Below are 23396 nucleotides of genomic sequence, written 5' to 3'. Positions count from 1 at the left end.
TTTGAGTGCAGCGGCTTCTCTTCACCTCCCTCTTTTTAGCAGCTTCAGAAATGTGCCGTTTATGGTGGGCGGAACCCTGGTGGAGCAGCTCAGCTGTTGGCTCCGCCCATCGCATCGCCCGTCATGAGGTGATTGACAGGTTAATATATTTTCAAGCTATCAGACTAATAAGGCCGAAACGATAAAATAACTGCCAGCTCTTACCTCTCCAGCTGTGTCACGGACAGTTGGTATTGAACCTGGCTTCAGCTTCAAACGGTTGGCGAAGCCTGCTTTCCATGCCCCCATGTTGTGGAAACAGTCCTCTTTGAAATGCTGGCCACAGACATGCAAAACCTTTGGAAGTTTTCCGGGTACATTTCCTCCAAAAATAAAATTAATCCACTCAGTCCTCGTGGGTTCAGTGGATGGAAGTAAAAAAACGTTTTCGTGTTCATTTATGCAGCCACAAACAGAACAGTGCTTCTGTCGCTTAGCCATGTCCGCTAACGAGGGTTGCCGAAGAGGGAAAAACACTGGGCGCTAGGTGATTTTTAGAGGGCGGGCTTTGAGAGCCGGTAGACGGGTCCATCGCTCTGTGGGGAGTGGTTATTGTCCCTTATGACGTCATAACGTACACGCTTTCAAACAAGCTCATTTCAGCGCTTACTTCCCTAGAGGTGGAGCAGGGGGGAGAGAGAGCGCCTGAAAGAGTTTCACACTTATGTCTCCTACACATGCGGGGGGACCAGTATGACTGTTCCAAAACCATTAAAAAGTGAATTTTGCATAATATGGGACCTTTAAATTGTTAAATAATACTGGAGCACTGGAGAAGAAATATATAAATGCCCTTAAGTCTTTATATTTCATGCACATATTTGTCGACTAACTTAAGATTGTTTTCAAAGCTTTGCCCCTCAAAGACTCTGGCTATTATAAATGCTGCTTTTGTTTCATATTATTATTACAATCACCTGTTGGCGTCACCTCTTGGTAATAGCATCTATATTTATACTGTAATTCATTCTTTCATTCATTACTATGCCTAAACTGCGGATTTTCTAACCTGTTAAAGAATGTGTTGCAGGTCTGAAATGAAAAAACGGATGCTTTGTAACAAATAAAACGAAACTGACTAAAGAAAATGTAAAATGTCTTAGGTTCATACTATCTTCAATGAAAATAGAAGTAAGACTGCACATGGACACACGCAGAAGAAAATATATCCAACAATGCATAAAATGTTAAAAGTACATTATATTTACAAAACCTTTCCCTCATATGTGGAAGCACACACAAGCACACTTCTTCTTCAGTCTGAGCCACTCCCCCAAAGCAGTCATGTTGCACATGTGGGTAAAGATATTAGAGTTTTCTGCAGCGATTGTCTGCCTGAAGAATAGTTCTCATCTTCAATGAGCACAGCTCCCTTCAGGGAAAACAGAGACACCCACTAGCACAGTGGGTAGATACACATGCGCGTTTCACTACACAAGCCACTGAGCAGCACTCAGTGTGTCTTCAGCTTTCCTCCCTAAGTGGCCAATTGCTGTCAATCACTGAGCCGACACAAGCAATTTTAGATCCTAATCATGCTAATTGAGGTAATGAAATGGAGAGCCAGGTGGACTGGGCAAAAGCAAACACAGCTGAAGATGGAGGGCAGGCTGCACTTGTTATGTGCAATAGGATCTGAGTGGTGCTGCCTGGAGCTTTAGGGGTTAAATACTAAATAGGAATTCTAACAACCACTGGAGTGGAGGGCTCTGAGATTCATGGTATATATTATACAAACCTGACCCACATACAGCACATTCACAGCCACTAAATAAAATGATGATTCACCACAATCCCTTCTTTTGTTTTTTGATGAGATAAAAAATATTTGCATCTAGGAGTAAATCTGAATCAAAACACAACCAGAGGTGATTGTTGTGAGAGTCGTATTTGGCTTTGCACAAGGATAAATGCATAATATTACAAGTGAGTCATGTTCATTGTTGTTTTTGACACATTTTTTTATATAATTTTGCCACATAATATCAGTAAGCTGCATCATGCCTCTGCTGTCCAGCAACAAAACAATGATGGTAATGCAATCAGGTCTAGCACTCCATATTATCTTCACTTTTTTAACACCGCTGCACCACTGCCTCCACCTGAAGTCCCTCCTACTTCCCACCAGTACTGATTTCATGTCACTGCTGTGAAATGAGGCTGTCACCTTCAGTCTCATTTTAGATACCAAGCACCAGGCCAGAAGATCTTTATTTTTCCATTCACAGATATCTTTTCTGTCTCCAGATTAAAAAAAAAAATCTGTTTTGTACAAATCTTGTCAAATTACAACCTTTTCTTCCTTCAGTTTCTGGAGGCTTGATGGTGACTGTTGATGTGAGTGCAATTCAGCACACAACAGGGCCCCAAATATTGAACCATAACAAATGCAAGCAAAGGGCTGGCCATCTGTTCATACAGCAAAACACAGTCAAGATCCAGATAATCAAATATTATAAAGCCAAGGGGAAATGCCTGTCAGTCTCATTAGACTGTGAGTGGGCTGCCTCAAACATGCCCTGTCCAAGGCTCGCTTATTACAAATGAAGTGTTGTTAATGCAAGTTGAATTATTAAACAGTGTAGAGCAAAACAAAAAGTTAACACCTCACAATAAATCATTGAGCAGCAAAAGGATTTTTTTCTTCTCCTCAGGTTTTTCCATCTACAGCCACATTAAAGGAAGGAAGAAAGGAAAGAATATTGTTTATTCTACTTACTGGGATGGCTCTTTTTGTTTGTCCTGGATGACAGATGCAAATGAAATGTATGTGCATGAAGTCCTCTTACCTAACTGGAGGATTATATGATGAAAGGTGATTATCCAGCTAAATATGTCTGGATTAGAGATGCAACTGGCTCATCAAGAACAGCAAGGACAACAATGTGTTCTTGGAGCGCATGTACCATTTTCATTCATCCAGAAAAGCTTGCATTTTATCTGTATTTTCAAATTGTGTGAATGACTGCAGATTTAGATCTGCACAGTGTGAATGACCAAGCAGGTTAAGGCTTTTCTTTATATGTAAATGAATATGAGAAGCAAAGTGTTGTTGTACATTTTGCTTACTTGCAGAAGCATGTGCAGAATAATAACAAGTTACCAGAACATGTCGACAGGACTGAATGGGATTGCTAGAGGGACGGGACGGACACAGAGGCAGTCACAGTTAGATTTACATGTCCCCATTCTACATGTCTGTGATGTCTGGCTTTTATACAAGCCATTTTACAAATGAATTGCCTCTGAATGCACAACAGTTCATTTTAATTTTTAGTTCCCCTTTGATTTTTTTTTTTTTTTTTAACCAGGAAAGTTAATTGAGAACCAGCTCTCATTTACAATGACAACCTGGGCCAAAGGCAACAGTAAAACATATAATGGTACATACATATATCACTTTCCTGTAAAGTAATATGTCCACACACTGATGTCTGGAATGACAAATTTTGCCTTTATAATGACAGTACATTGATTTTTTTAAGTTTAAAATGACACTTTGGAAAGTTTCCACTTGCAGCTATGAGAAAGAATCTCACCTTTATACAGTCAATCTTCCCATTTCCTCACTGAGTTTAGTGAGGTTTGTCCATTAAGTTAAATAAATATATGAAATGCCCAAACCTTTATCAAGCCCTAAGCAAATAAATGTTACGTAAGGACAGAACACTGGTCCTTTGAAGATCAGAGAGCTGCAGAGCTAGAAACTTTGTTGTTCTTCCCCTCGGCATTCTGGTTTGCCCTGCAGTGAACTTTGTCTCACTTCACTGGACAAACTTACTACATGACACATGATTCAAATGTAAATGTCACCCACTTTAAAATAATAATTTAAAAAGCAGCAAAATAGTTTAGTCTTGTCATTTTAATTAAAAACATGCTGTAATTTTACACAAGCATTAATTTCAAAGCAACTTTATCCTCCTCTGGTGCTCATTGTCCTGTAAATGAAGCAAACACACTTTGTGGTGCACATCAGTAAAGTTGCAGGTAAAGCATAATCTGAATTTTCCACATACTCACCCTTTTCTCTCCGTTTTTTCCATCTGGTCTTTGCTCGTTGAGGCAGTGCTGCAGTGGGAAACTGTTGAAGAACCCATTCCCCTGTGCAATCAGACTCTCGCCACGCTGAAATATGCTTAGCCCATCCAACCAAAGCCCTTATTTAGCACTTTGATTTTTTGAAGAGGTAGAAACTTATTTCAACCCTTACCTTCACACAGAAAGACAAGTGAGTGCAATAATGTGTGTTTCATGCACCAGTCAGCTCCCAATGGAGTGTAGACCTTTGAATTGTTAACTCCTTCTACCCTATGGCTTCCCGTAGAGCGCACTGCAAGTTAAATAATAATAATAATAATAATAATAATAAGAAGAAGAAGAAGAAGAAGAAGAAGAAGAAGACAGAAAGAAAGAAAGAAAGAAAGAAAGAAAGAAAGAAAGAAAGAAAGAAAGAAAGAAAGAAAGAAAGAAAGAAAGAAAGAAATGCAGGGCCATTTTTTAAGGTTGTTGGTTGTGATACATTCACTGAAGAGGCTCTCTGCTTCTACAGTGAATCTAGAAATTCCAGGTTTTAATTGTTTTTCAAGCAAAGAAGCTTTTTTTTTTTTTTTTTGTGTGTATTTTTCAACCCTTTCTGGGGGATGGGGAAAAGGGGATTGGCTGTGTTTTAAAATTTCATTGATGCAGATTTCATATGGACTCTGGGGAAATCCAGTAAGCTGGATGTCTGGCTGATGTTCTCTGCGGGACACTTGAGTGTAACACTTCATTTAATGCAGTCTGGTGAAAATAAGGCTATATTAATAAAGTCAGTGAATCATACTCAAAGGGGCAATAAGCATAAATTCATTATTTCTAGATTGAAGGAACTTAAGAAATGGCTATGTGAAGAACTAGAGGTATAATTTCATCTGGACGTCACGTCGTCTCTCCAGCCCTGTGTTTACCAGCTGGTCTGGCCACGCATTCATGTGAATTGCCGCCTTACTCTCTTCTCTCTCCGCTCCAAGCCTTTGGCACCACCCTCCCTATAAAAGGCTACAGCAAGAGAGCAATGGCAGCTCGTATTTTCAAAGTGAAATGGTTGAGAGTAAATTAAATGTTTACCTGCAGACGACCAGGATCCGACATTACCTCTATAAAAAAATACGGTCGGATAAAGAAAGGGTCATAACCCGGATTAAGATTGGCCTTATATTTCCAATGTGGAGAGCAGTGCAAGAGCTAAAGAGCCTACAATTAGATTTGGAGCAATTTTTTCTCCTGGACAGTAATGATGTTTTCCAGTTGTCTCAGAATTCTGAGCAGTCGAGAGTAGGTGAGGTCATTACCAGATAGTCGGTGTTCCAGCTGCACTGACTCTGGAAAAATAGACGCCTCCAAAACAGCCAATTTGTGAGCATCTCTAAATGCCCTATAAAACTGCCCTATAAAAATATAAAATTACAACCCCATTGTAAAAATTGTGCACCATGAGAACAGCAGCCAGTTTTAGTGATAGTAATTAATAAACCACACATTGACATGATTTTACACGAACAAACTCGCCGTAACAACGTAATTATCGAGAACAACTTATTGCTGCACAAAATTTATTAGAAAGAATCTTCATCAAGTCAACAATGGGCTACAAGTGGTGGAGAAGCCATCTTTAAATCTGGAATCTTGGGGTCCTCTGAAACTTCTGAGTTCACTGTTCGGAAAAACAATATAACATTTCTAGCACAAATTCCTCAGAATTCCAAATTCCAAAGACAACTGGAACACAACAAGTAATAACATGAACGTTATAAGTTACGTTGCATTAAATAGTGATATTGTTTTGCTAGTTGGGGGTGGGGGCAAAGGTAGAGGGAGGTGTGGCTCATGATACACTTTGTTTTGGTCTACAGGCAGTGCACAACAGCGAACCTTGCGGTGAAATGATTTCCCTTTAACTAAAGTTAGTTTAACTGCTAATTAATTTTCTGTAGGTACTACTCTCCCGGGTGGCCTGGGAACGCTTTGGGATCCCCATGGGTGAGCTGGAAGAAGAGGCTGGGGAGAAGGAAGTCTGGGCTTCCCTGATAAGCAGCACGACAATGGCAGAATAGATGGTTTAGGTCAATGATGCAGGTCTTAGATGTCTCCCTGCAGCAACACACCTGATTCAAATTAAATGGTTTTTTGACAAGCTCTGCAGAAGTCTGCTAAAGAGCCATTTATTTTAGTCAGGTGTGTTGAAGCAGGGAAACACTGAACATCTGCAGGACAGTGGGCCTTGAGGATTTGAGTTGAGGACCCCTGGTTTAGGTTATATTTTAGTTAGCCCTGCTTCCTGTTTAATTTAGTAAAACTTGACCTCTTTTGTTAACTGTTAAGATTACTTCTTGTCCTTGATTAACAGAGATTGAGTTGTTGATTGCCACACCTGTAGCTTGCTTGTCATTAGCTTCCTTACGATTTATACACCATGTTTTCCTCTGCTCTTCACCAGATCCTTGACATTATTCTGAGTTTTTCTTAATGTTCCCACTTGCATGTGGGTCCATCACCTTCACTGCTCTCTGATAGCAGGAATGTGGTAAGCAATGTGGAATGTACTGTTCTGGCCAGTGAGGCGTGTCCTCATCCCTACAGTGGTGAGAAAAAAAAACAAAACAAAAAAAACTCAACAAGCGCAAGGCTTAACACAGGAGAGCAAATTCCACAGGTCAAGCCTCAGCTGCTCACCTACATTTTAAGGAAGAGGGACACTTTTTGGAAGGAAAATAAAAATATAATCTGGACAGGGTGGACAGATGGTGTAAAGAAAGCAATTTATTCATTAAAATTATTTGGTTGGCTCAAGCATCCCCTATACTGTTACAAGAGAACGGCTACTAGAGCACAACCCAGTGCATCCTGTTTAAGTTTGTCTAACTTAACTCTGTGTCAGGGTTCGAGGCATGGATGAGGACCCATGCTTACGAAAAGGCAGGAGACAGACGGGTGCAGGAACAAGCTTTAATGAGAACTGACAAGCAAACTGGCTTGGACTGGCAAGGTGAAAAGGAAACCAAGGGGTATATACACACAGAAGGACAACACTATTACTATTACTATTACTATTAATATTTGGAACTATTACATAAACTCACAACAACATGCCTTTATAGCAATAGTCTATTGTAGCTAAATAATGGAGAGGCATGTTTTCTGGGTTCCTGGGTGCCTTGCTGCTCCCTTCCTGTCCTCTGTGAGGGAGGAGTGAAGAGGCAAGTTGTCTCTTTTTTCGTAATCACATTTTTACAATAAAACTATCACGTTATAACATGATAAGATCCCAATTTTTATTTATAAGGATGTTTTTGCTTGTGAAAATAACATTTGAGAATGAAGTTTGCTCCGATGTATTCCTATGAGTTAAATCCATGTCTTGAAGCTTCTAGAATCCGTACATTAGAGGCGAGCATTAAGAGACCTGATTGTTTCAATTAGAAGATATTATATTGTGAAGAAAACATGCCTGTTTGTTTGTGATAAAAAAGAAGCGACAGAGGAAGAGACACTCTTAGAGACATCTTGTGGTTAATGATGTGTTCACTTATTGGTGACTGATAATGTCAAATCAGGAACTAATTGCCTGCACTGTTGCTTCATTAAGCATAGCGTGACTCCCTGCCAAGGGGCACTGGCTGCGCACCTCACAACAATCACTGCTATCACAATACATTCCCATTTTATGACATCTGCTGCTCATACTAATAACATGTAATGACAAGAAATGAGTTTTGAAGCTATTGGTTTAATTTTCTGTAGAAATTGTGCTGACATCATTTCTCGTTTTATGTATTTAAACTCGTCTGTCTTGTTAACTCCTCCCTATTTCACTTCTCCATGCATGCAATTTTTTTAATCAGTCTCACTTTTAGTCTGTCTTCAATTCTCTTTGCTCACCTTTTTCTCTTGATTTCATCTCATCTCTGTTGCGACTTATTCACTGAAGTCACCTTCACACTCCTGATCGGGAGCAGTTGGCTCATCACTCCCCTTCGCTCTCTATTCATTCACCCCTCTATTTCACATATGTACACTGCCCTGCCTCTGGGCCACACTTCCTTCCACATCAACCTATTTTATTTATGGCACTATGCTGATGGGACAAACCCAAGTAGAGACAGATTTTTTTCCTCTGTAGTATTGTGGAGAAGAAACAGGGAAAAGAGTTAGAAGGCATAACAGCGAATGCACAATTTATCACATACTTGTCACTTGTCCTAGAAAGCAAATTCATTCATCAAATGCAAAGAGGAAAAATAACAAGTGAGGCAAAAATTGAGGAAAGTACGAAATATGCATTGCACGATCAGTGCAAAACCTAATTGGGTCAGTAACAAATAATGTGCCTGTGTTAGTGCTGAGCTTTGCTCCAGAGCTGGAACAGCAGGCTGGTCAGAGATCTGCATCAGCAGGAGAGTAATTCAGACTCACGAGAGCTGAAACAAGAAATGAGGTAACCTGGAATCTCCTGTGGTATGTTTCTAGCTCAGCTCCACACAGCAACTTGCCATGTGAAACCACTGAACTGAGAGCAAGATATCAACTTCTCTAAATTCCCGAAGGGACACACTCATTGTAGACACAGTGTAAATCCAAACAAAGCTAAGAAGAAAGCAGAAAATAAAACAAAACAAATTTAGCTTGATGGATTATCATTCTATCAGTGTATGATTTTGTTTGACAGAGGTCATTCTTTCTTTTGAAGGACTGGCTGCACCTGTCACAAATCATTAGAGAAATGACAACTTGTTCAGCATCATTGTGCATGAATATAGATGAAAAAATAAATAAATAAACTCCCACCTGTTCTTCAGGCACATGACCCTGCTTGTCAGAGATAAAGACAAATCAAGGATAGGCTTAATGGGCTCCATCTGTGTTAAAACAACCCTCAGGACAGGAAACAGAGAGGAAGGACTGATGAGATGAGATGAGATGAGATGAGATGAGATGAGATGAGATGAGATGAGATGAGATGAGATGAGATGAGATGAGATGAGATGAGATGAGGGTGAAAGTGAAAGCTAATTCTGCTGGTGAGCCATTGCAGTGATGGAAGGGAGAGCTCAGAGCAAATGTTCAAAAAACAAAAGGGGGCAACTTTTTTATGTGGGACCAGGAGCCACTTGGGATGTAACATGGGGATGTAGCTCTTGGTGAAAAGAATAATGCACCCTGACAGAACAGCACTGCCTGCCAACGTGATCAGTGATCCACCAACCCTCACCGCTTGAAGTAGAGTGATGTGAAGCGCAAGCAGCACCTGTGACACCAACTGCCAGCCTGCAGTAACATCAACAACAAGCCACCTGTTTAAAAAAATGCACTCCAACATCCAACTTTCATTTTCATCCAGCTTCCTGTGATTGACATCCGTTATAGAAGTGATGACCATCTTTTACCATTTCATGTGGAGAAGCTGAATTTCATTCATCAAGTTTTCTGACATTTAAAGAAAATTTGCATCATTCACATCTGCCTTTCATCAGGAGACCTGCCGCTCAATGAGTAGCTGATGCACTACTTTGCTTTATGTAAGACTGTCGCTGTTGAAATAAGAAATTACACATTTCCCCCTAAATTTATCACCAGTGGAACAAACCTTTACGACATTCAAGATTTTATGCAGTTCTAGGTGAAACCCCAAATATAGACAACTGAATTTTTACAAATCTCTACTGTAAACTGACCTTTGCTTGGGTAAACCTCAGATGCTTAAGTACAAGTGAATGCAGCACATAATGAAATAAGAAAATATGTCCCCCTTCTGCTGCCAAATGCATAAAACATTAAAGATGGTGGAAAGTGTAATTTCAGCCTGAGAATGAAAATAAATTTGTGATCAAGTAAAATGAAGTTTGATTTGAGTATGTGATGTTTAATTATGATATGCTAAATAGATCTATAAAACGTGATATGCATGAGTCTTTAAAATCAGGATGCTATACTTGAAAAATGCTCGTAGTAGTGGTAGAAACACATTGGGGATATTGAGAAGATGCAGCTCCAATAAGATGTACACCCTGTCAGTATCACCATGCCACCATATTTTATCTTAGTTATTTCTACATCAGTACAATCACAGTCTTGAGCATAAGGCAGGACTTGAATAAACAGCTTGCATGAGTAATAATATTTATCTGTCCCGGCTGCTTATATTTTATGAGGATGATGTAAAAGACTGTGCAAAACGTATTGATTTCCTGCTAAAATGTTGTTGTCTTACACAAGAGAAAGAGAAAAGAGAATTTACTGACTTTAGGTTTTGGTGAATATACTGTCTTCACTAATGTGTGTCTGAGCAAGACAAGACCCTATAGCTATCAAAAACTCTAGCAAGCCAAGTTCTTAGAAGAGATTTGGTTTTACTGATGGCCGTTTCTGTAAAACTGAGAAATACAATCCAAAGGATGTAAACATTTTGCATACATGGGTTTACAATTGGTGTTACTGAAAACAAAAATGTGGATATTCATCCACTCAACATAAGGAATGAAATTTAATACATTTTACATGGCTGACTTTCTCTTTCATAGCATTATTTCTCATGTAATGAACATAAGTGAAGCTCCATGGTGTAAATTATTACCATATGCTATGCTCTGAAATTAACATAGTGGCCAAGGGAAAACAAATTATTTCTGAGAATGAACAAATGAATAGCTTGTGCAACACTAACTACAGTCAGAGAAAAAATAATTTACATTCTGAAAATAAATCAGCGGGCTGCACAGTGGCGTGATGGTTAGCCAAACCACGTTTCCACAGCCTCATAGCAAGAAGGTTAGGTTCGCGTCTTGGCTGGGGATGGGTTTGTATGTGGCCTTTTTGTGTGGAGTTTGAATGTTCTCCTCATCTATATGTGAGTTCTCTTTGGGTACTACGGCCTCCTCCTACCTCTAAAGACATGCATATTAGGTTAATTGGTCACTCTAATTTCTCCCTAGGTGTGACTGTAAGTAGTTGTTTGTATCGCTGTGTTGACGTGTGACATTGGCGACCTGCCCAAGGTGTACCCTAACTTGCCTGCTAATTGTTGGGATAAGCTCCAGCCCTCTAGACCCTGAATTTGACTGAGATAAGGTATAAAAAAAAAGGAATGAATGGAAACAAACAGCTATTAAACATTTTAACAATACTTTCATATCTATTTACTCCAAGGCTAGAACGATAGGAGAGAACTGTTTTGTAATTTGAGGCTGAAGGGGTGATGGAGGAATGCAACACGTGATTTCCAACCAAGAGACTTGAGTCTGAATCTTGTGTGGGACTATAAATTTATAATTTACTGGTTGGTCTGGACATTCGTGATTAGGCTAAAGAAAACCTAATGTTTCAGATTTAATCTATTTGCTTGTTTTTACCACATGATAGAGGATTAACTTCTTTCTACAAAACACTTGTTGTGCATGTTTATTTTTCTATGGACGCTGAACTGTGTAAATAAATGTGAACTTGTTTGGATTTTGTGAGCTCCTGTGACCAGAGGTGCTACCAGGAACATGGGACCCACTAAAGACCATTATTTAAAGTTTCACTGTAAAATTCCAATATTGAAAGATTCTCTTCACGTTAAAGAAAGTTTCATGGGAATAATAAAGATCTATAGATGTGTTTTAATGGCTGTAATTCAATCTCAATGTACACATCTAACTGGACTGTCTTTTATAATGACTGTCACTTTAAAACAGGGTCCTGGAGGCTACTCGTTGTTTCCAATCACAACTGTCCAGTATCCAGTACAAACAATTACAGGCTGCTGTTATTATTTTAATGATCTTTATGTAGAAAAAAAACCCCATTGTGCTTTGATTTCTGTCAAAAAACAGAAAAAAGGTACTTTTCTGTCGCAAGTACCGTCTCTCTCATAGCGTTTTTTTATCGTTTATGTAAGAAGGAGGACTGTATCAGTTCATGGCTCAAACCAGCACAATATTTACCCCAAAGTATTGTTTTTGGTAGGACCCTTCTTAAACACAGTAGCTGAGAAGAGGTAGAAAAGATTTATGCTTCTGCTTTGCAGGGATGGGTCTAGAAAAGTTATAAAGGGTGGCAGGCTGGAGCAATGGCAAGGAAAATGGGGTCAGAAATAAAACCTTTTTTTTTTTCTTTTGTTTAGAGTTTATGAAATATTGAACTGATTATTACAACTACAGTGATCATCTAATGTAAAAAAAGAAAAAAAAAAAACAAGTAGAACCTACAATAATGTATATATATATTTTCAACAGTTTACTTCTGATGATGCTGCTGTAGGACTTTTATCACTGCTGCACAAACACTTACACTTCAGTGATGAAAGAAAAAGCCCATTTCAACCAGACCAAGGTCATAGCAGACATATATAAAACAAACATGTCTGTGGCAGACACTCAAGTGAAGAGGGATCCTATAGCATCCCAATTTTTCAACACTAACAGTCTAAATACTAGGACTGCAGATGTCTGCCAAGCCACAAGCTCACTCACCTTAGAAAAACCCCAAAAGGTCCAAAGCCCACCCAGTTACCAACCCCATGCCAACATTCTCATGTATACTTCAAGCTTCAAGCTAATATCGCTATCTATTTCCATCATCAGGGTATCTTATTTAAAATCTTTGACCCATAAAACATACCTTTTGGCAAATAGCAATAATTGTCTTGAAGTTATTGAAGAAATTCACATTTAAGGTGGAACAGAGTGTGAATGTACCTTTTCCTGCTTGATTCAGCAAAAATGGATCGTCTCAAACTCATGAAGCCTGTTAATGACCCAATAATTTGAGTCAGGTCAGTGTAAGCAGGGAAACGTCTAAAACCTGCACGGCAGTGGCCCTTAAGGACCAGATTTGGAAACACCTGTACAAAGGAGGCCTAGGTCAACCAAGTATCTGATAAGATGAGTTAAGGTTTTGTTGAATCAAAGATAGGAGTTCACTGCAACTCAAGTGTGTGGCCAGTGGAACTGCTGTAGGATGTATGTAGGGTACACATTATTAATTATAATCTAAACTTAAATTGAAATTTTAGTTTACCATGCAGGCAAGGAGCACAGAATCTGCTATGCACTTTGTCAAAAGAGCAAGGAATAACTCAGGAATTCAAGACTTGTCAGCACATACTTCCATTTATGAGATATAATGAGCAGTTCCTTTGATTTTTATCAGAAGATTTATGCAATTTCATGTCCTGTAATGTGCCAAATGTTGAAAAATTCAGTATGCACCAGCGCTACAGCATGTAAATGGAAGGTTACTTAATCGCAGAGCTAATGGCTGCGGGAGAGGCAAGACAGGCTGTGGCTGTTTACTTAATGAAAAACCTGCAATGCTTTGTGCTCTAGTAATGGGAGGAGATTATCTCGCCATGCAGAGGGACTGGCTGAATGCTACTCCACAAATTGCTCACAGACACTGCATCCTTCTCAACCGTCTTCTCCTCAATAATTCTGGATGCTTTTTAACCCTCGTGAATGATGGGTGCTTTCATATTGCTGACATGGAGGCTGGGGTAGCATAACAGTCATGCACGTGTTTGTTATTTTCTTTTATTAATTTATTTTTTTTTTTATTTTAAGCATTCCTTTATTTAACAGTGAGGTGTCAGTAAGTACCTTGAGTACATGCCCCTCAATTAATACATTTGTTACCACGCTTCACTGATGGTGTTCAGATCTTCCATTTTTTCTTTTCTTAGTTTTAAAATTTTTTATTTTCTTAGATTACAGTCTATGTCACACAGTTAAACATCCATCTGACAGGCTACCTAATGTTTACCCCTTAGAAAAAGTCAATATCACAGTGCCATTACCAAGACTTCATTCTTCAAGCACAATTGATTAGGTTTCTTCCTCAATGCCGGCCTGGACATGGCAAACCAGACAAATCCAGACCTTGTCAAATGAAAATATTACCTCATTCAACCCATTGTTGAGCTTTATCCACAACAGTGTCTTCCCTCTCATTCAGATAATGTTGAGTGCTATTTGAGATGTGCTCAAAGGAAATCCTTGCAGATTTAGGATTACTTTTCAGCTCCGACAGAATAAAACAGGAATTTTATCCATAAGTGTCCATAAATATCTGTAGTGCTTAATTAAATGATAAGCTCTGGTGTGCAGCTGAAATCCTGAAGGGAAACCACTGAGAGGGCACCAAACATTTTTTACATGAAGTAGACAATGTGTAAGCCTCCCCTCTTTTGCAACAGCATTAAGGTTTTTTTGTGCATGTGTTTGTTTTTTTGTTTTGTTTTGGTTCTTTTTCTTCCACTTCACAACTCCAATCAAACAACATCTTTTTGAGTGAGAATTAAGTGTCCAATTATATTTTTTTTTTCAATCAGTCAATCAAATTTTATTTATAAAGCACTTTACAACAAATCTAGATGATCAAAGGGCTGGACAGAGATAAAACAAGAATAAAAACTTAGCACAATTATAAATATTACAAGTTTCTCAAGTGACACCACTATCATGTGTCAAAGGCTGATCTGAAAAATTAGGTTTTCAGTTTGGCCTTAAATAGGGGGAGGTCCATGATGGAGTGTAATTCTAGGGGCAGAGAATTCCAAAGTTTTGGCCTTGATACTGTAAAGCCATGATCACTCCACTGTTTGCACCTGTACCTTGGGACTACCAGTAGGTGTTGTTTGAAGGGGACTGTACTGGGCTGGTGAGGGGTCAGCATGTCACATAGATAAAGAAGTGCAATAGTCCAAATGTGAACTAATAAGATGTGTGTAGCACACCTAAAAAAGGGTTGCTACATTTATTTGAGTTTTTATTTGTAATTATTCTGTGAGTATTTCAGTTCTAGTATTTTTTATGTAAAAGTGAGAGGTGGAACATTTGTTTTCTCTCTTGTTGCTCTGGGAAAGGTAAAGGAGCCGGTGTTCTGTCAGTTTAGCACACACATCAGAGTAGCATACGTTATGTTAATGTGCATGTGGGTTAAGGTTAGGGTAGGGGTTAAGGTTAGGTGCAGTCGTCACTTTGAACTATGCGTATGCTGATCTGACAATGTATGCTAAACTGACAGAACACCAGCACTTCCATCATTTACTCAGATGCAATCTTGGAGAGAAAACGAGATGCAACTCTTCCTTACTTCTCCTCTTTCACCTGCTGAAAACAGGTAATATCTTTGTTACAGCTGTCATCATCCTCAAGACCCGTAACACATGGATTGTTTTTTCAAGGATCTTATGGCCAAGGAATTGTTTGACTTTGGCCAACAGGCAAAGCTGAAAGAAACTTGCCCTGACCACAGAGTCTATTTGGTTATTGAGTTTAACATTATTGTCCTAAGTCAATGGGACTTGAGATGGAGGCACCAAAGAAGATGAATTCAGTTTTTGACTCATTCAGACAGAGGAAGCTATGTGACAGCCAGTGTTTAATGTCATGCAGACACATTTTAATGGATTCTGTTTCTGGGGTTCTGGGCAGTCTGCAGATTGATTTGTAGATCGTTTGCATACAAATGGAATGAGACATTATCACGAGATATCACAGAACCTAAGGGCAGCATGTACAAGGAAAAAAAAAAATCGCGCCCAGAATGGAACCGTGTGGGACACCAGTGGACAGTGGGGCTGGAGAGGTGATGAGATCATTGAACATTACAACCAAAGTTCTATCTGTTAGATAAGACCTGAACCATTGCAGTACAGGTCCCTGAAGGCCCACATGCTGGGCCAGACGGATCAGGAGGTTGGAATGGTCCACTCTGTCAAACGCTGCAGTAAGATCCAGCATTACCAGCAGTACAGGTTTTTTAGCATCCAAGGACAGCAGGACGTTGTTCTGCACTTGCAGTAGTGCAGAATCTGTGCTGTGGTGTGCTCTGAAACTGCATATGAATATGTGATTTTGATCCAAAAATTATTTTAGTTGTGTGAAAACAAGCTTTTCCAGAACTTTAGAGAGAAAAGGTAGATGGGACACTGGTCTGAAATTTGAGAGAACTGATCGGTCAAAATTAGGTTTTTTTGATTAGTGGCTTGACCACACACCCTGTTTAAAAACAGTTGGGCTAGACCCTAACCTAAGGCTGGTGGTGAAAAAATGGAGGAGGCATGGCCCTACTATGTCAAAAACCTGTTTAAACACCCTGGATGAAACAATGTCCAGAGGACAGTTGGTAGGTCTCAGCTTCTGGACAACCTCAGAGAGCCGAGAGAGTAATAATGGCTCAAACACATTAAAGACAGCAGAAGTGGAAGGATGCAGGTGCATGACTGAAATGCTAGCCTTACTGTTGTTAATACTCTAACTCTAACTGAGGCCATTTTGTCAATAAAGTGATTGAAAAACTTTTCGCAGATTAATTTAGACACATTTTTAAACATGTTAAGTTACTAGGATGATTTGTGAGAGGCTAAATTGTATTAAACAAGACCTGGGGCCGATTACAGCTAGCAGAAATGACACTTGAAATGAATTTACATTTGGCTTCTTTGACAGCATTTTGATAGCCTTCGAAGACGCACATCTGCTAGATAGCAATAGTTGTTTATGATACCAGTCCGTTTTGGTCCTTGGGTGTGTGATTCTCCTCTGAGAATAGGAAGGAGAGTGACGCCATCCAGTCTCCTTTCTCTGACTTTATCATTTTTTTTATTTATTTATTTTTTTTTAACTTGTCCTGTCCAGCATCATAGCAAGCAAAATGATAATCTGGTTGCTGTATCGTGCTGAACAAATTTGCTCTGCCAAGGGGAGGCCTATGGGTAAGGCTCCTCTTGATAATCTGATTCATTTACTCTTTTATTTACTTTGAATCACGGAATCTATGTAATCTTGCTGGACCTGACCGGAGGGGACAGGAAAAGATGGAAAATAGCAAAAAGATGCAAAAGGGAAAGAAGAAAGGAGACATAAACATCACAGACAGAAGGAAAAGACCCTTCAATCCACACCATCACCAGACAACAAATTGTTACACCTGCATATGAACACACCAGAAAATTTTCTACAACTTTTACAAAAAGCAAAAACACAAACAAACACACACACACACACACACACACACACACACACACACACACACACACACACACACACAAAAAGAAAAACAACAACAAAAAAAAAAAAACAGAGCTGCTAGTCATTAAGAGTTTTTAAATTAAAACCCAATTTAAAAAGACATATGAAAGTAGCATAACAGCAACCAGATACTAACTCACAGGAAAAATAAAACAAAGAATTCTCTCTTAGTAAATAAACCCACTGGACAACTCAGTGACTGTGTCAGCATGCAGAGCATGAGGCATAAGGAGTGATCAGTGATGAAGAGTGGTGAGTGAGATCGTGCAAATGTGACCACGCCTCTACGGAGGTCAGAGGCAGACCAGGGCAGCCCAGAGAACCGGGCCCTCAGCAGCAGCCCCGGAGCACTAACCTAAGCTACCCCACCACGAAGACGACTCCAGTTTTATTCAGCTGGGAACCAGCTGAATAAAACTGTTTTTCTCTGATGAATCGGGAGAGTCCTCTTCTGACTTTTCGTGGGTCAGAAGACTGCTCTCAAGTTACAAGTAATTTTGTATTCAATAATTCTTCTGTGATAAACTCTAGATATTTTTACTCATTCCAGACTCTTGGTAATTTTTCTACGACACAATCCAGCACCTCACAGCAGGGTGCAAGATACTGGCAGACAAAGAAAACATGGAACACCATAACCAAGTAGCCATAGTGTACAGGAACATCTGTGCAAAATGTGGACTGGAGACCCCTAGGTCACAATGAGAAACACCTCCCAAGGTGGTGGAGAATGAGAAGGCTAAGATCCTGTGGGACTTCCAGATATAGACAATTAAATGGTGGTTGGCCAACCAACTGGACATTGTGATAATGGATAAGCACCAAAGGAAAGCCACAGTAATCGATGTAGCCATCCCCAACGATAGAAATATCAAGAAAAAAGGAACACGAGAAACTGGAGAAATACCAAGAACTCAAGGAAGAGCTTGAGAAATATGTGTTTGTTTAACTAACCCTCCTTAAGTACACATACATTCATTGTAAATCAGCTACAACCTAAACATGCTGTAAGGGCCATCCTGAGGAAGTTATGTGTGCTTCTCTTGAAGTCTCACTGGACAAAAAGGTCTAATATCTGGATGAGATCCAAGAGTATACAAGTTTGTGCATCTGCCACATATCCAAAATGTTTCAGGGGATATACATAGATCTGATCTGTAACAGGTCTTTGTATGGGATACCCTGCACATATACATCTTTAACAGTATAGGATATTCTCCAGATACACATCTGTGATAGATCCTAGGATTGGATATCTTCTGTATACACATCCATAAAAGTTACTAGTAAAGGATATTCTTTGAATACACATCTGTGACAGATTCTATGGGATATCCTCCATACACACATCTGGAACAGATCCCATAATATATTCAACTCATTGACAACTTAAGCCTAGTGCCCTGCTCAAGTTTTGCACTCTGTTTGACTCACATTGGCAAAGTGTCCACACACAAAACATCTATGAAATCATCATACATCAATATTTTTCTGCTTTGTTTTTCATAAATCTTTTAAACAGCTTTCATCATGATTAAAAAAAAACAAACATTCAATCATTTTTTAGGATTTTAACCCTTTAAATTAGTTTAACTATTTTAATTAATTATTTACTAAAAACACACAAATCATAAAATATTTTCTATAAAATAAATATTACATTGATGGGGCTTTGGTAGTAATTAAAGTCTTGGGTAAGTCAATTATTAGCAAAAGAAATGATCTGATGACATTTAATTTTTATGTAGTATCAAATACTTTCTCTGGTGACCTATGTGAACAAAGCTGTTGATTTTCATTAAAACTACGTATTTTAATCTTCTTGCAATTACAGTTTAGAACTATTCAATATTTAATGTCAGGATTTCCTTTGGAAGAAAATGAAATGCTGATACCTGATTCTACCAGATTCAGCTATTTTCCCATTTCCCATCTAGCCACATGAAGAACATCTAAGAATTTTGGAGATCAGATCAACTGTGAGCACTCTAGCTGTCTTACAATTGCTCCTTTGGATGGAGCCAGAACTCACCAGTACCACATCTTTTTTCTGTAAAGAGACAAGCAGCTCTGTAGAAACATAATACACTAACACATGAAAACTCCCATCTTTTGACCCATGTGAGCAGAAAACAGACAGAGGTGTCCTTTCGACTCACTTCAGCATCCATTTCAAACCATTTGATACATGTGGCCAACGTCTAAAGCAACTAAAAATAGATTGCTTGCCATGGGACGACTGAGTCTTCATCCTTCTCTTTTCAACCCATTTGTCCCACATGTTCTTTTTGCAAATGAATGAATGTAATGGTCTAATGGTCTGTTATCTCAAAATTGATGAGCTAATGCTGCAGTAATGAAAAGCCCAAAGTTAATGTATGTGTTTACAAATGGATGAGCACATGACTCCCTCACCAGCACTCAAATACACTGGATTGTTCATTAATTTAATTGACTACTGCTGTTGTTAATCATGGTTACTTTTTAAAAATTAGAATATAATTGAAAATGGGCTGCATGTTGGTGTGGTGGTTAATATCACAACCTAACTGGTTCGATTCTCGGCTGGGGAAGGGTTTGAACTGTGGCCTCTGTGTGTAGAGTTTGCATGTTCTCCCCATATATGCGTGGGTTCTGTCCTCCCACTGTCCAAAGACATGCATGTTAGGTTAACTGGTCACTCTAAATTCTCCCTAGGAGTGAGCATGAGTGGTTGTTTGTCTCTCTGTGTTGACCTGTGATGGACTGGTGACCTGGATGTACCCTGCCTCTCGCCTGATAATTGCTGGGATAGGCTCCAGCTCCCCTGTGACCCTGAATGGGAATAAGCTGTATAAAAAATGAACAAATGAATAATTGAACATAGTATCTGTTGTTTATTTCTACCCTCTGACTTCAGCTCAGAAAAGCCTCTCTTGAATCTTTGGAGGAATTCAAGCACAGGCAACAGAATTTCACATCTCTTTAGCTACATTTAGACACAAAAACTGGAACAGATTTAGAGAATAAAGCAAGTTACGGGTCATAACAAGAAGGGCCTTTTCTAATATAGCCACAATAAAAATGTCTTTGTTATTGTGGCTAACAAAGATATTTTTATTCTGCACTCTAACACAGCAGCAGTAATGCAACTTTACTAGATTGTAGATATTTACATTCCATTAAGCTATTTCTAAAAATATGGGATTGGCTGCTACCTGCAGTTAGATACATTTAATTTTAAAACAAAGAATTTTTAGTCTTTTATAGCACAGAGGAAAATGCATTTGAGAGGACTTGAATGATATCCTTCTTGGTTCTGATATACAAGTCTGGTGTGCAGTTCTCAGTGTCACAGAGTCAGCATGGTATAAATCAAACAATTACAGTGTTATTATTACCTTTAACTTGGCTAAGTTGTGGCTAAACTGTGATAGGAAAAATTTATATCAGGGTTGGAATTTGAAATATTGAAAACTTGGACTGCAGCCCTTGTGGTTTCAAATTCTACTTCCACCACTAGATTTGAGCAGTACACCCAGCATGCAGGCTGACTGATACACTGCTTTAATGATGTGCAGACTGCTCTTCTGACCACCAGAGATGCATGGTGATGGTGGGACTCCAGTAAAAATGGAAATCTCATATCAACTCTGTGTAGGACCTGAATTACAAGTTTGGTGGACCAACTGCTACCTGATCATACAATAAAGTCATCCACTGGGTTATGGTATTGAAACTGATCCAATGGGCCCACATATTGATGTAATTACATCTTTAACACAGTTGTGTAGATTCATTCTTACACCCCTAATAGACCCCTAATATGATCCTCCAAGGACATTGCTGAACACATTTATTTTAATAAATGGCTATATGGTGATTTATTGTTTATTGGTTTAACTGGTTCTCCATTAGCAGCAGCAAAACTGCAGCTATTCTTCCTGGGGTCTGACATGGGTTTCTGATGTGGATACATTTCTTATAAATATTAGTAGTGAATAAATTTTACCATTAACCAGTTGAGATCTTTATGCATTCCAAATACATTTCTTCTAAAATCACAACCGACAATGCGAGCTGCTCTATTTTGCGCTCTTTGAAGTTTATTATCCATGTCTGCTGAACCGTTAGACCAGACAACTGGGCAGAAGTCAAGATTTGACAAGATTTAAACCTGTATTATTAATTTAACTGATTTTAGTGGCAAATATGCCTGGCGTCTACTAATGACAGAGATGCCACTTCTCTTTTTATTAACAGTTTTATTTATATGTATTTTGAAAAATGAAAGTTTGTCATCTATGATGACTCCCAGCAGCTTAGTCTCTTGCACTTGGTTGATAAATACCTTCTCCATTTTCAGCTTTAACAGTCAGTGCAAATGTATATAAGGTTGAGTCATCAGCATACATTCCTGTTTGTCTTTCTCAGAACAAGAACAAGAACTTCCCTTGTCTTACCTATGTTGTTTTCTCCAAAAACTTGCCTTTTGTTTTCTCAAAATTACTACCAAATTTAACTTATCAAACCCACAGCTGTATTTTCGAAAGATCAGAAGTTGGTCAAGGTTTGCTCAAAAGGGGTGGGTGGTCTGTCTGTTAGAACCTAATTTAATTGTTTATTGTGGCATACATGTGTTAGGCAGACAATATGCCTGCATTTTATACTCACATGTGTGTAGACAACCAGCTCCTTTGTAGGTGTAATCATTCGGTTATTGCTTGTGTAAGCTTGCTACCTAAGGCTTTCCACACAGGGCACATTAGGGAACTCCACATAGAGCCAGATAGAGTTGCTGAATTTGTAGGATGTAAACAAAATGATAAACATGGTAACAATTGAGGAAGTTAGCATTTGGTTAATTTTGAAATCATGGTAGAGAGAAAAAATAACAGTAGTGTTATCACACTGTGTCTTGTCTTAACTTCCATCATTTTAACAGCAGTCTATCCTCTGACTTCACATACAGTCAAATTGGTCTCTACACTGTCCCCACTGGGATTATTGCATATCGCAGAGCACATAGTTAATTTCTCAAACAAACAGTGCTTCAAACAAATGCATGAAAACATGTGCATGTGTTATTAAAAACAAGTATAAGTTCAGCCTTGTTCTGTTATTCTTTCTTCTAGTAGCTTTGCTGAAGTCTACCAAGGAAAAGACCTCTACTAGAATCTTAATTAGTCCATTAATTTAAGGAAAACAATCCTTTTTACCTTAAGTTAGACATAAATTATGTTACAAATTTATTTTAAGTATGGCTGCTTTCAGCTTCTGTTAAGGCTATTACAAACTCTGCAAAAACAGAGAAATTTAATCTTGCTCTTGAGGTGGTGAAAACAAAATGTCATCATTTTGTTCTCGCAGCCCTGGTTTGGTCTGGGCAGAAGTTTTTTTTTTTTTTTTTTTTCTTTCATCTGGTGTCCGAGAACGTTAGGTTAGAATCTTGAAGTGTTCATTTTAAATGCAGAAAGGCTTGAAGCAGAAAGTTGTGAAAGATTCAACAAGGTGGAACAGCTAGTTGGGGCAGAGAACTATGAAAATCTATAAAACACATGTAAGCCATTACAAGACAGGGTTAAAGGGGTTGAGCATCATAATATTTATTGGACTTTATAATAAAAACTAGTAAATGTCATCATGTATGTTGCTTCTGTGTTGTGAAAACTCAAGCAGAACAACAGGCTGTAACACATCCTATATAAACCCTCTGATAGTGATCTGTCTACATCTTTGATTCATTTAATTAGTGTAGCAGGTGGTAGCTGTTGCTATGAAGGCTGCTACAGTTGGACACAGGCAGACAAACACTGTCTCACACAATACACAAATAAGCTTGTCTTGTGTTGGGCATGTAATAATAGCAAATATAAAGTAGCCTTGCAGTGCGATTTCATAGCTAGCAGTTTATTTTCTTCAGCTCAGTCAACATGACGGAGTTAATTTCCCCTTTCTGTCTGTCAGTTAGTGTTTTTCTTTTTCTATTTTTTTCTTTTACCCCAGAGCAATACAGTATTTCCTATTTTGTGCCGTCAGTGTTTTCACATCCACTCTCCCCCTCATCCATTGTGCATTGTGTCTGCTTTTCAGTGTGTGTGTCTATGCTGGCGTCTCTCTGCGTTTGTCTACTTAAAGCTGTTCTGTCTTCTCATCTTTTCCTCTTTCTTGCTCTGCTTGTCTGTCTGTCTCTCTTTCTTGCGCTCTCTTTGCACCTCCCATACGTACCTTATCCACCACTAAAACATCCACCCTCACCGCCCCCCACCTACCCCCCTTTTTTCTGGCTTTTCTTAAATGTCCTTACTGGTGAGAAAGTGAGTGACA

General features: G+C 38.9%; 1 protein-coding gene and 1 long non-coding RNA gene across 5 annotated transcripts in view; one reads left to right on the top strand and one right to left on the bottom strand.

Annotated features, from left to right (window-relative positions):
* Positions 1 to 4279, bottom strand: part of cabp4 (calcium binding protein 4) — a 32935-nt gene extending 28656 nt beyond the window's left edge. For 2 of the 4 annotated variants that reach the window (XM_041984111.1, XM_041984107.1), the window contains exon 1: positions 4063 to 4279. The gene's annotated coding sequence lies outside the window, so the exon portion shown is untranslated. Of the gene's footprint in view, positions 1 to 2758; positions 2766 to 3578; positions 3752 to 4062 lie in introns of those variants that run through there. The other 2 variants (XM_041984108.1, XM_041984110.1) reach the window with 2 other exon arrangements.
* Positions 4007 to 21948, top strand: LOC121638981. The gene is made up of 3 exons (XR_006010117.1): positions 4007 to 4017; positions 20093 to 20104; positions 21859 to 21948. It is a non-coding gene; the product is annotated as an uncharacterized LOC121638981 (long non-coding RNA).
* Positions 21949 to 23396: the final 1448 nt, after the last annotated feature.

This window comes from Melanotaenia boesemani, chromosome 4 (assembly GCF_017639745.1).
Source record: "Melanotaenia boesemani isolate fMelBoe1 chromosome 4, fMelBoe1.pri, whole genome shotgun sequence".
Lineage (NCBI taxonomy): Eukaryota > Metazoa > Chordata > Actinopteri > Atheriniformes > Melanotaeniidae > Melanotaenia > Melanotaenia boesemani.
The sequence above is the reverse complement of the archived record's forward strand: the minus strand, read 5'-3'. Positions and strand labels throughout refer to the sequence as shown.